We start from the raw sequence: 12,713 nt of genomic DNA, 5'->3' as shown, positions 1-12,713 counted from the left end.
GTATCTCTTCAAATACTGCCCGGCTTGATGAATGCCATACCTTGCTGGAAAGAGGAGCTCCAGACCTATCCAACAAGCCTAAGATCCAACAAAACCACAGCAAGACGAATGAGAAATTGGTTCCCAATGTCTACAACCAAAAGAAAAAGAGAGAAATGACACCTCAGAAAGTGCTACGCATCACACCGTTGGGGGCGCCTCCCCAACATTCGCTCAAACATGAGAAATGTTTCAATGCACTTCACAAAAATGCCCCCCCTTGCCCTTATGGGGCAAGGGTTTTATACAAAGAAGATGAGGAATATTTTGAGGACTAGAATATTCCCTCTCTCTCTCTCACTCTCTCAGTCGCCACGCCCTAACAATTGTCAGCTCTCTCCTGGGTGGGATCCATTTGACCGCCATGTTCACTGTCCGAGTTAGAACCTGCTGAAAGCCTTTGCCATCCTTTTCAGCAATCAGGATCTCGAACATTCTAGGCCATGTATCAGGTCTAGAGAAAGGTGGTGCACTTGGGAATCGGATGTGTGGAGCTTGCTTTGGAGGGCGCTGCTTCAGTTGCTTCTCCACAGCCTCTGGGAGTTCAAAGGGACGTCTTGGAGCAAGCTTGGGCCTTTTGGCAGTGCATGCATTCTCACTGTGGCTAGGCTGTAGGCAAAAACGATAGCATGGTGCTGCGTTTTCCACCTGGATTCAAACGTACTATCCCAGGACTGCTATCTCTATTGGAACTTCTGCTAGGGATGAGACAAAGACCTTAAGCTTGATAGGGCCCAGGATGCCCTCCGCATCCACAGTGTCCAGGCCCAAGGCAATTTGCCCAATGCTTCTTTTGACAAGCTCTCTTATCACCTCTTTAATCCTCATCTCCATTGATATGTCCCACAGTGCCACATTAAGTGGGACCCTTCAATCGTGCCTGATCATCTGCCGTGAACCTTGGAATCCACGGGTGAAAGGACACCGCCCAGCTATCGTCAATGAGGCCATGTAGCTCCTCTACTCAAGCCCGCGGCTCCTCTACCTCAAACACCACTATGTAGCATCCATGTCCGTGTGGGAGCAAGTTCTTGATTGTAATCCCCTACTCCAGCGTAGCGTTCAGCCAGTCCATGGCCATGTAACTAGTGGGAAACTTCCCCTTGAATACTGCAATCACTGCTCTATGGCATAGTTCTTCTTCTCTGGCTGCCACCACCTGGCTGAGTACCATGCACAGCTTGACTGTCTTCGCCATCACCTTGGCATCTGGTGCTATTCCAGCTCGTTTCCCTGACTCTCCGGTGTGGGGATCTGGCTTAGAGTCTTCTGTCTGGGGGACTTCCTTCACCACTTTTCCTTGTGTGGAGCAGCCTCCTTGCTCTCGCTCAATTTCCAAGTCACCTTGCTCTCCTGGGCCCTCTGGGCCATAGTGTGATATGGTCCAACACTTGGCTTCCACCTTTTCCAACCACATCCTGCCGAGGCTCCCTGTGCTTTTCCTTTTGGTGCGCTATCCATTTCTTGTTCCTGGTCCTCCTCAAAGCACATGTCCTCCTCGTGGAGGAACTCCTCCACCTCTTTTGCCCACACGAGGGCCTCCTTTGAGCTACTTTGGGCCTTTAACTTCCTGTGCACCACCTTGCATTCTTTCTTTTTCTCCATCTTGTTCCTTTTGGCCTCTATTTCCACCTCCTGTCCCATTTGCTTCATCTCCTCCTCTTGTTCTTCCAGCAGTATCGCTAGCGGCTTCACTCATTTCCCCAAAATTGGTTCCTTCTTTCATGTCTCCACCTTTTTGCTAGCTTCTGGGATCTCCTTGCCTTGGTCCCTTTGCTGTTCCACTTCTTGCTCCTCTTGTGCCTTCCACGTGCTTGTCACTTCCTCTTGCACCTTAGTTTGTTGAGCCTCCTGGCTGTTTGTGTTCTTTTGCTCTTTTGGTGCCACCAGTGCCACTGTCGCAAGATCAAGGGCTTCCCTGAAAGTGGGGCCAAGAGCACGGTCTTCCCCCTCGGGGTGTCTCTCCTAGTGCCATACTTTTGCAATGAGTATGTCCTGGTGGAGTTGTACTTCGTCTTGAGTGGCCTCTCGCAGAGCCATTGCAAAGGCTTGGGGATCCTAGCGGAGCATTCCTTCTTCTGTCTGGTGTGGCATACATTGTTCCGGCACCAGTGGCTGGGGCTCACAGTCAAGCTGGTGACTGAGAGAAATCTTGCTCTTGAGTCAAGATTCTGCTGACTTCACCGGAGAGCTATGCAGTGATGTTCTCACTTTGTTGGTCAGATCCGAGAGGCACATGTGAGCAAACTTTTGGCTGAGTAGTCCCCTCTTGGTTTGGCCTTGGCTTTCACTTGTGGCTCTGGTGAGACAGTGTCTGAACTCTTCCCCCTGGACCTGATCCTTTACCTCTCATCTGGTCATTTGGTGTCTCCAAGCCTTTCTCTTCTTCCAGATCTACCCTCAGCTCTTCTGCATGGCCACCTACTGGTAGAGCAGCAACCGTGGCTGCCCTCATCACTGCTGCCACTGCCCTAGTGGTGACACCACTTCTGTTCCTGCCTGGATTAGGGCATGTCTTGCCTTTGGTTTTTCCAAAAACCGTCTTCCCCACATTGAGAGCCACTCTAAGTCCCATATGCTCGGTGATGGGGTTGAGAAAGTTCAAGTCCAGAGCTCTGCTTGTGGCCACCTCTTCATGTGGTCTGTCTGCACTGGCTAGATCTCCAGAGCCTAGGAATCCACTTGCTTCATGTGCTGCTTTGTTCAGTGCACAACTTTGCTGTACGGGGGAGCCATGCTGTGTGGTTGGTGAGGCCGGTTGAGACATCCCTGGCCCAGGTCCCTATGCCCTTGAAGGCTCCTGCTCTATTGCTCTGTCCATGCTACTACACAGCTCCCCTTCTGGTGTCTTATGCATCGCCTTTCCTGCACTTCTAGGCAGGATTGCTTCGTCCAGTGTCACGTCTTCTTCCTGTTGGTTCCCAAGAAGTCTTGAGCTGGTCTCCATGATAGTATCTAGTGCTGGTATCCCCTCCTTGATGGTCAAACTATCTCTGTGTGCACCACCATCCTGTTCCAGTGGGACTAGCTTTTCCAGCGTGCCCATTGGTGTGTCCACAAGTCCTGCGAGGAGTTTGCAAGTGTGTTGAGCCCTGATCATCATCTCCCTTGTTCCCTGCACAACCTCTTTGTGGAGATCCATGGCTGTGCGCTTTGCAAGGTGATCAATTTCTGTGTGGTGTGATTTTTGCCTTGAGCCTGCTTGGTCGCTAATAGTGTGCTCACTGCTTCCTGCTGTGCCACTCAAACCTAGCTGTTCACTATCCTCTAAAGAGCCCAGTAAAGCCCTCCTTCCAGTTTTGCTGTTGGCAGCTCTTCCCTTCAGCATCCCTCCCTAGGGCAGTCGGATGCTAAGGCTGCGGCCTCTAGTGCCTCTTCCAAGTGCGAATGGCTGAGGCTTGGTTCTCCCTCCACTACTGCTTGGTGCAGGACGACGTTCCATCCTGCAGTGAAAAACAAAAATCAGAGAGATTTTGGAGCAATTCTTCCCTGAATCTCGTGGCGGATGCCCCCACTGTCGGTAGCAAGTGCGAGGAGATTGGGCACTCTCCCCTTTGCACTCTCCCTCTTCTAGCCACGCCTCCAATCACAGTAGCCATGGTGCTGGACACTGTATGCCCCAACACGCCATTCATTTTTTTTTTTAGGTCCCCTTTGTAACACCAAATTGACGAAACGTGTATGTACATTCCCCAATGTCCCATAGGGACTAATACAAAAACTGGCATGCTGCCCGAAGCTCATGCTACCTAGTGAATAGCTCCCTCATCCAAAGTGTGACTAGGCCTGAAGTAGAAACGGCTGTAGTCACCCCTGTCATATCACATCCAGATCCAAGTCCATGTAACACCGAATCGACTCCGTTTGCCATTGGTCCCAATTGTGGCAACAGTTCCTACCACTAAATCCAAAAATCCTTCCTTCCCGATCATCCTCAAAGCGAGAAACCATGCATGGTCTTCCAAAGAGAATCCAAAAAGCTGGGAATTTTTTCAACTCCCAGCTGCTCCAAGTCACCCCTAAAGTGACATCCAACTCCATCAATCCTTGACTACTACTGACTTCATCACACGTCAAGGCAAGCAAAATCACATAGATTTTGGCAAAGAGCTCCATTTCTAGAGCTTTTGCAACTATCTGTCCACCATCGAGATGCTTTAAGAGCCTCCTAGGACCATAGTGACTCACCAACCCTAGCCTCTTGCTTGGAGCTCCTCAACATTTGGCATTGTAACAATGATAAGAGGTTGGAGAGCAAACTTGAGAATGTGATGAAGAAGAAGCTTTATATCACTCAAAGTATTGTTGCTGCTAAGGAGCTACTTCAAGCATGGGATACAAAATTCCTTACTAGTGCTCCCACTAGCATAACACTTCCAGAATATGTCCGAGCTTCCCTTCAAGAGCTTGGGGATGGATGGCTTCCTGATGGCAGCTCAAGCTCCATGGATTACAAGAACTAGCCGGGCCAACCATTTTTCTCGCACCACATGGCATATAGTCATATTGCAAGAAATTAACTTGCTTATTTTTATAGGTATTTAAATCATTGCCCAAGTGCTCCAGTGTACACAGCAAGTGTTTTTCTCAAGCTCTTAATTGGTGGGAAGAAATTTAGCATGTATGAGCTAGAATTCCATTGTCCCACTGCACGAGAGCAAGAACTTTGTCCATGGTACTTTGAGTTGTGGAGGCAAATGCCATCATCACTTTTTGAGCTTGATCTCTACCTCAAGTGCCATCTAGGTTTGATGAGTAAAATTTCCTAGTAGTATATGTTTCTACTTTATTGTAGAGGCACTTTTGGAGGGAGTGGAGATGCCTCAAGACAGGGACGAGGTTCATATTAAGCAGACTGAAGACGAACGAGTGGAGAACCCGGCTGAAAACTCTCCTGCCCCATCTCATCCTACAACAGTTGCTCATTCCCCAGATCCTATTGCCGCTACTCGTCCAGCCCCGACAGCTCGAAATGTGCAAAGGCAGCTCCATAGTGAGGATGTCCAAGAGAGTAAGAACTTGATTTCCAATGACCTTGCTTATTGTAATTTGGTTGTAGATGTCAGAGAAATCAGCCAGCACTCTATACATTGACATACAAATGCATTCTTTCCATCCCTCCCCACTGCTACAGAGGATGACCTCCAAGAGTTATCTTCATCAGCTTCACATAAACAGGTATGAAAAAAACATGTATTAACTTTAATATTTCCCAGTTTTGAACACTATTCAGGTTCACCCTCTTTCTTCTAAAGGAAATGTTGGCAACATGGAAATAGTTATTGGGGACTACTTTCAGCTTTCCAAAAATGTGAGCCGAGAGTCTTCTATGTTCCATCGATGGATATGAGGATTGGGAATGAACAATACTTTCAGCATCAACCTCGCATTCTTCGACCTGCCTGATGGGTTACCACCTTTACAAGGCGACACTCCATCCTGGAACATCCTTCGACCGGACCATATTTCTCAAGCAGTGGATGTGGCATCCAAGGTGTTGCGATACGAGGGTATTATGCTAGTCATTCTTCCCCATTCTTTATTTTGGGGAGGTCTTCTTGCAACGATGGCGGAGAATGATGACTCTAGATTGGTTGAGTTTACATCAGGCTGCCTACTCTCAAACATCCCGGTCGAAACAAAAGGAGCTGGTGGCCAAATCCAAAAGGTTTGCATTTCCTTATTTTTCATATCTTAAATTGATTGCCTCTTTTCATTGTAGGTTTTAGCATGGAACTACCATGCTCTCTGCCACTACTCTTGCCGTCACAGTATTACATGAGCTGATGAGCATGCAGGTTTAGCATTGCCAGGATATAATAGCTAAATAGATATCATCCCGAATGTCATCAACGAGGACCATCATATAGAGTTCCTTGGCTATCGACACCATTCACCAAAGGCCATGCAAATCCTCCTAGAGTTATTTTGTCCTCCTAAAGGGATTGTGCTTGATACTATAACAGGTTTTGGTTCGATGGTGCTAGTGGCTAAAGAGACTGGCCATGCAGTTTTTGCACTAGAGAAAGAGAGTGCATTTGAATGTGTTCTTGGGACATTTCATAACAGGTGATAATAAAGTATAAATTTCTCATTATAGTAATTCCATCATGGTTGTATATATTAGGTGGATCGATGACGTGGGCTATAATTTGCCATGTTATGCAGAAGCAATGGCACAAGCTCAACAAAAGCCCACAGCTAGAGAGCATAATACTATACGAACTCCTCCTTTTGTGGATGTGGATGCCAAGGAAGACTAAGTTTAGTTTTTTTTTTTAATCGAATTTTTTAGTGGTTATATAAAGTTTCTTCTTTGAGTTATGATATTTATTTTCTTATTAGACTTATATTATTTAGCTTTTTCTTGGACAGAATATATGTCTTAAGTTTTGAATAGAATTGTTGGTTTGTCCTGAAATCAATCATTTAAACATTAAATATTGTATTTGGTGGACTATATTAACTTTCATTGACTTGAGCTTAGCTCAAAAACTACCCAGCCCTTGACATATTTATTGCTAACAGTCAATCATGGAAAAGGCCCTATCAGATCAAACACCACAAACTCAAACACACAGGAAATTACAATTGACTCTAGCTGTCTTTCCACAAGATGATGGGGAGTATTACAAGCTTGGCACTCCGGCTCAACATCAATCTTGGTGTTGTGGTATGCGAGATTTTAGTGCTCTCGATTGAAATTGGCCAATTGATCCATTGAAATATCATGTTCTTGGTTGTCATTTCTTGTTCTTGCATCCTTCCAGGTCTCTGTCATAGCCCCCAACGTTGCTGCGATCTATGGGATGCACTTCAGCGTTCCCATGGCCAGGGCAATTCTCAACACAATCAACTTCCAGCTGGACGCATGCACAATTGCGCTGCTGCTGGATCATGCCCAGAGCCACGGTCTTCGTGGACTCGGAGTTCTTCCCTCCCATCATGCAAGCTCTCCAGCTCCTGGCTGAATCGTCCAAGCCTCTCCCCCAGCTCGTCCTTATCAAAGATAAGTCCTATACTTCTCAAGCAGCTCACAGCTATGGTGGAATTCTAGAGTATGAGGAGTTGCTCGAGAATTCCAGCCCGGATTTTCCTCTCATCTATCCTGACGATGAAGAACAATCCATCACCTTGAACTACACATCCAGTACCACCTCCAGGCCCAAGGGCGTTCTCTACACTCACTGAGGAGCGTACCTCAACTCCATAGCCAGCATTCTCCTGTGGGAGATGGGAGCTTTTCCAGTCTATCTCTGGCTGGTGCTTTACGTGGGCGATTGCTGCCCAGGGCGGAACCAACATTTGTCTACGCAATGTCACTGCCAAAGCCACCTTTGATGCAATAGCCAAGAGCTCCGTCACTCACCTCTCTGGAGCTCCCACGGTCCTCAACATGATCGCCAGCTCCATGCCCAGCGAGAGGAGAGATCTTCCGGACAAGGTGGTGGTGATCGTCGGGGGCGCTCCTCCACCAGCAGCGATCCTCTCGAGCATGGAGGAGCTCGGCTTCATCATGACATAGGCTTACGGCCTCATGGAGACTTACGGGCTGGCTTTAGTCTGCGCGTGGCAGCCTCACTGGAACTCTTTTCCTCTCGAGGAGTGAGCCAAGCTCAAGAGCTGGCAAGGCTTTGTCCACCTTGGGCTTCACCAGGCCGATGTCAAGGATCCGGCAACCATGGAGTGGGTTGCCCGAGATGGCCAGACGCTGGGAGAAGTGATGGTCTGCAGAAGCACTGTGATGAAAGGCTACCACAAAGACGATGAGGTGACGAGGGCGGTGTTTCAGGGAGGATGGTTCCATACCTGTGACTTGGGAGTGATCCATCCGGATGGTTACATCCAGCTGCATGACCGATCCAAGGATATCATCATCTCAGGTGGCGAGAACATCAGTATCATCAAGGTGGAGTCGGTTCTCTATGGCCATCCAGAAGCTCTTCAGGCGGCTGTGGTCGCTTGGCCTGATGATTTCTGGGAGGAGACGCCCTGTGCATTCATGACGCTCAAGGACATTGGTGGTGCGACCAGCACTCGAGGGATCATCGATTACTGCCGGGCTCGGATGCCCCACTTCATGGTTCCTCAATCCGTGGTGTTTGGAGAGCTTCCAAAGACGTCCACTGGTAAGGTCCAAAAGTTCTTGCTCTGAGACAGGGCCAGAGCCATGGGAAGCCTCAAAGCTCCCAGTAAGCTTTGATACTAATTATGTTTAGTAAGATGGTAGTAATATAAGAAAGCTTATGGTAGATGATGCATTGATCAAGCAGAATTCTAATATATCACAAACTGAGTTGTTTCAAATGTGCCACAATGGCACGTACCAGCAATAACAGGTCCTTTGCAGCAATCATGCAAAAAGCTCCTTTTAAGCACTTGTGAATAGACTAACATACTGAGATATACTTATTAGCATCTTAAATCATATTCTGCATGAATTCAACAGTGAACGAGTAACGTTGTTACAGGATTGAATAAGATTTCCTGCTTTCTCGTAATTCATGGTCAAACGATAAGGTTGGTTCAAAACTTCTCTCCTCCAGTATTTGTTATTTAAACTGCGAGGAGACTTTGTTGCGAAGAGGAACTCTTTTAACTTTGAGAGAGATTTTGTTAAACCAGTTATGCAAAAAAACAGAGAAGTTGTGATGCTTACCATCGCCCTAGCAAGCCATGGTTACTGGGGTGGAAATAATCTTCTCAGCAACTTTGCAAATATCATCCAAAGTCAGCTCACGAACGGTGTCAATAAACTCCTTCGCGGGTTTTCTGTCACCAAATAAACTGGTCACAAATAGATTCACAAACCATTTAGCTCTCTAACCTGCAGTCATAGGTGAGAATTTGCCGACCAATGTCCTCATTCACGACCACCTACAAAGAAAACATTTTGTTTTTCTATGGAAAGACAAAAGTATTTTTGAAGAAAATATTGTTCTACTTCACAAACCCGAGACTCGAGATTCATCAAAACAAGTGAAACGGTTGCATTCTTTGCATGCTCCAATTCAATCTTGTCGACTGGAATGGAAAAGAGCGATCATAGACAAGCGAGAAGAGAAAAGTTTCAAAGTACCTTCTCCAGGTTCTGCCACAAAAATAAGCTCATCTCCTATGAGATCTACAAGCTTGCCTACAAACTTGTGCTCCTAGAAGAAGATCACAGGAACATGCGTTTAGCAACTAGAAACTACTGTGAGAGAGTGCTACTCACAGATGATGCATGAATTCCAAACAAGAGTAAAAGCTGTAAAATTTTCCACCTTGGGATAGAACGCAAGTATCTGGAAGAGTTATTGGAAAATCCTGGAGAAACAAATGTGATGCTGTCACAGCGACCGTGTTACAAGTAAGCTTCCCTTTTCTATCAAGTTTATTGCAAGAATGACTGTGTCCTTTAGTCACTTCTTGGAGGAGGTGGTTTGTTTTCTTCTGGAGGCCCAAGCAAGGGTGTTCATTCTAGATTGTGTAAGTATGGTTTGTGGTTTTGGTTTTTTTCTTACTAGCCACCAGGGATTTCAAATGCGATGGAAACTGATGTAGTTTTCTTAAGGAATGAAAGTATTAAGCACCTTAATTATGGAATGCATATATTGAATAACATCGCGTTGCATCTTCGGCCAATAGAAAGACCTATGCAACTTCTCGGTCACACGATGATGTCTCATATGCCTACGTAGAACAGGAGAATCATGGTAGCATAGAGAAAGCATGGAATAAATAGTGAAAACCCCACTAATCATTAAATGATCATTAGGACCCATCCCCACAAAATAAAGAAGATTGTCCTCAAGGTGATATTGAAAATGTAAATGCTAAAATAATAAATCATTAGCAAGATTCTCAAACCCATTACGAAGTCTTTAAATCCATAGCTCAATCTTTTGAGCCTTGCGAACCTTATCAAGAGAGGTAAATCACCTTGTGGACACTAAACGTCAAGTATAATAACCACCGATGGCATAGAATCCTTGTCCAAAAAATCCACAAATCCTGAAATAACAAACTCGTCAGAAATATAATAAAAGAGTGAAAAAGGAAGAGGAACTCAAGAAATGGCATTAGTATCAGCCATAGAACTCCCCAAACGATAAACAACATTAAAATTATATATTTGAAACTTTAAAGCCCACGAAGCAATACGACCAACCAAGTTCTTTTGCTTCAATAATGAAATAATTGCAGCATGATTACTTTCTAGTAACGTTTAAAAACCATGTAGATATGCATGAAGTTTATTGAAACCCTAAACTATTACTAAACACTCCTTCTCAGTCGTGGAAGACTCTTAGGGATTGAGATAATATAATTGCAGAAAATATTGAAAGCAATATCAAAAACTTTATATAAACTATGTGTCAATATTGAAAGAAAATATAAAATTTATTTAAAGCTATTGGTAGATGTAGTGCATATGATCATGGGATGAGATTTGGATATACTGTCACCATGGATCCTTGGAACTTTGGGGGATAAATGGGGATAAAATAGCCACCAAGGGCTCTCTCATCAAGTAATTACCTTTTTTTAGTTAGCTTAAGGGGAGAGAGATAAAGTGTGCTACAGTTGATATTGGAGCAAATGGCATGGGTTCAATTCCCATTGATTAGTAGCTACCTAAAATATAATATACCCTTGAGCAAGGTATATTCCTACTCCTAAATTTGAAAAATCATACCTTCGTCTGGGATGCTCCACAAGAGGATGGACATCTATGCGTATGTCCTTCCTCTTGTGGAGCATCCCAGACGAAGGTATCCACCATGGGACTGCCTTCTTCTTCTGAAGCATCTTAGATGAAAGTATCCACTGTGGGACTGCAATACGGGTGGATGACTAATTGCTTTACATAGAATAATTGGTCTATACAATAGAAAGATTAGTAGATTCAGTGCAAAAATGGAGGTGTTGATTCCCCTTGGCTCAATAAGGATTTGGATATACTGTCACCATGGATCCTTGGAACCTTGAGAGAAAAATGAGGACAAAATAGCCATTAAGGGCTCTCTCATCAAACAATTGCCCCTTTTCCAGTTGAGAAAATATAGAAGAAGTAGCTATTTTTTGACATATTATTAGAAATGCATTTGATATTTGTATTTGTATGAGATAGTTTATACCTATTAGATACCAAGAACCATTCTCTCTTGCCATGAGGTTTAATATAAATGTGGTAGCAATTTGGATAAATTTACTTAGTGGGTTTAATAATAATGCAAAGCTCAAATAGTGCATCAGAATATTAAAATATAAGAATTTAAAATTAGGCTTGTAGAAGGTTATTAGTTAAAAACCAGATAATGGATTTGGTATTTGAAGCAAGAAAGAAAATATAAAGATGTTGCTACTCTTGTGAAATACATCTTAGTATTAATATTGGAAAAGTAATTTAATTTCTACTATTTAGAAAAATATTTTGTGATATATACATTTGAAACAAGAAATTCTTGAGGATATCCAGAAATAATAGTTTTTTTTATAAGTAAAAATAAATTTTTAAATTATTTTTAGTCTTCAAGATGTTTTTTACAGCATCCATCTTAAAATTAATATAAACCCAGCTTTTAAATATATGAATTACATGTCTTTTCTTATATTTTTCTTTCCGAATTAGTTTTTATATTTAGATTTGTGAGATCCAAGTGTATGGCTATGATGCCGTATACTAATATTAGCATAGTGGGATTTTGGTAACTGTTAGATTGGTTTCAATCTGGACAATTTGCTCTTGTATATAAGCTAGGGTTTTAAAGTTAATTAATATACACATTTCTATATTCTCTTTCCATATTCCATGCACTTACAAATTATATATTTATAATTTTATTATATTGTGTGACGTTCAATTGTACAGTTATGATGCTGTATACTAATATTAGCATAGTGGGATTTTAATAGCTATCAGATTGGCTTCAATTCGGACCTCTCACTCTTATATATAAGCTAGGGTTTTTGGGCTGATTGATATGCATATTTTTATATTCTCTTTCCATATTTTATACACTCACATTAGTGGAGTTAAGGAGCACTTAGATTTGGAATTATTTTATAAATCTAGTTTTTGCATTGTTTAAATCTCCCTTTCTTTATAGCTTTTTCAATTTCTTCTCTTTTGCTTTTTTCTTTTTCGTTCATTTTCATGGCAGATCAGCAGCCTCCTCCCCCTTTGACTATAGAGTAGCAATTGGTGCAATTGCCTAATGCTATATGGTTGCAATTGAACAATCAGATTCAATTGATAGTGGCATTCATTAAGCTCCTCCTACTCTTGCTACCAATCTTAAAGTTTGGCCGGAGTTCTTCCGTGGGAATCCTAAGAACAATGTGTACTATTAGTTCAATCACTTCATAGTGATTGCCATATATCATTTTTGAGATGATGTTCAACATTTGCGTGAATTTCCCACACGTCTCCAAGGGATAGCACTGCAATAGTACAATGGTTTAAGCACAGCCATTCGTGAGGATTAGAGCATTCTCTTATATGTTTTCAAATGTGCATTTGGACTTATCAACAATTGTGATGATGCCTTTTAATAATTGTATTGTCTTTGTCAAGGGCTGCCTGAGTCTGTGATATAATTTGATATTCATTTCTGAAACTTTTTGCTTCATGAGGAGCCTAATATGTTGTGGTTAACACTTCACCAAGATTTTGTAAGACTTGGGCA

At 43.4% G+C, this 12,713-nt stretch overlaps 1 long non-coding RNA gene and 1 pseudogene across 1 annotated transcript; one reads left to right on the top strand and one right to left on the bottom strand.

Moving 5' to 3' along the window:
* The first annotated feature begins 6,984 nt into the window (after nt 1-6,984).
* Nucleotides 6,985-8,296, top strand: LOC112340890 (annotated as a pseudogene).
* Nucleotides 8,297-8,877: 581 nt separating this feature from the next.
* On the bottom strand, nt 8,878-9,077 carry LOC112340923. Its single transcript, XR_002990351.1, has 2 exons — nt 8,993-9,077; nt 8,878-8,916 (listed from the first exon to the last, which is right to left on the bottom strand). It is a non-coding gene; the product is annotated as an uncharacterized LOC112340923 (long non-coding RNA).
* Between the last annotated feature and the right edge of the window lie 3,636 nt (nt 9,078-12,713).

This window comes from Selaginella moellendorffii, unplaced genomic scaffold (assembly GCF_000143415.4).
Source record: "Selaginella moellendorffii unplaced genomic scaffold, v1.0 SELMOscaffold_72, whole genome shotgun sequence".
NCBI lineage: Eukaryota > Viridiplantae > Streptophyta > Lycopodiopsida > Selaginellales > Selaginellaceae > Selaginella > Selaginella moellendorffii.
The sequence above is the reverse complement of the archived record's forward strand: the minus strand, read 5'-3'. Positions and strand labels throughout refer to the sequence as shown.